Here is a 1,427-nt window from a genome sequence, read left to right as displayed (position 1 = left end):
GATGCCCTGTCCAGGAAACTCAGGAACTGAACTCAATGTAAATAAGTCTGGAAAATTCTGGACAGTCGCTGTTGTTAAGTCCCATTGAAGGAATGATATGGAATCTGATGCCAACCATGGATTGTAGCCTCAAGGAGTAGATATATACATGTGTTTAGAGAAAAGGAAGTGAGTTTGTCCTTGGAATTTGTTACCCAGTCTACTCATGTTGAGGGTGGGTCATCTCCTTCCCTCATGTTATTGTCCCACTTGCTACTGACCTTCAGAAATGCTGCTACAAACAAACACTCAGAGACTTTTCACACACACTAGACATATCTTATTCCAGTTGAATTGACAACTAAGACCATCCACCCCTAAAATTCACAATATTCAAATATGCCTTATACGGTGAGCAGTACTGAAGTTTTCACCCATTTGTAGTTAAAAAAGAAATAGATGACTTTATTATGAAAGCAAATGCCTATCATGTGTGCTTTTAGCTTACTTTCAACAGCAAGAGGACTGAGGCTACCCAATTAGTTTCTGTTGCTGTAGGTTATTTCATTCATATCACTCATTTTTGAAAAAGAAACTATTTTTTGTGTTCTCTTGTTATGATTTTTATTCAAATTATTAATAATTTTGGACGTTTATCCCAGCCATTTTTGATGGAATAAAATATGGGCACAAGGAACAGGAGACAAATAGAGCTTAGCAGCCTGTTTAATAGAGTCTGCAATGGACCCCTTCAAAATATGTACTCATTTTTATGATTCAACCTTAACAGGTTTAGAATAAAAGTTATCAAGAATGTTATAGATATGATTCAGATATTATGACAAATAATGAAGATGAAAAATCAGGCAAAGTTGAAAAATAAGGAAACATCAAGTGCAAATATTTTTGCTCTAAGGTCATTGGCTGAGGGTGTGCATTTCTATCTGCTGTCCCCTTCATTGTTGCAGTTAGTCACTCTGTCTTGCTAACAGCCATTCTCAGTGAACTCATCAATCCTAACCTGCTGTGCAGAGAAGGTGATTTCAGTCAAAGAGTTTTGATGAACCCCTAAGGGACAGAGGCACATGAAGGATAGATATACAACCCTAGAGAGTTTCCCTTGTTTTCTAAACACATCAGACAACAAAGAAGCTCATTATTTTCACTTCTTGAAATCAAGCTTTCTTCTAAAGCCCAATGCATGTTCTTGGTTCTGTTTAGTTAATATCTCTTAGATGGCCTGCTCTTTTCTGAGAGGAAAGAAAGGAGGAGTGTATCTGGGGGAGACAGGAGGTTGAGGGGAAGGGATTGAAGTAGTGTAGGTAGGAGAAACTGTGGTAACACATAATATATGAGAAGGATAAATAAAAAGTAAATTATTCAGCTTTTATGTATGTGTATGAAGGTGTCACTTCTTCCTGATCAGACCTTTAATCAATGTTTCTGAT

This window comes from Grammomys surdaster, unplaced genomic scaffold (genome assembly GCF_004785775.1).
Source record: "Grammomys surdaster isolate TR1022 unplaced genomic scaffold, NIH_TR_1.0 133, whole genome shotgun sequence".
Classification (NCBI taxonomy): domain Eukaryota; kingdom Metazoa; phylum Chordata; class Mammalia; order Rodentia; family Muridae; genus Grammomys; species Grammomys surdaster.
The sequence above is the reverse complement of the archived record's forward strand: the minus strand, read 5'-3'. Positions refer to the sequence as shown.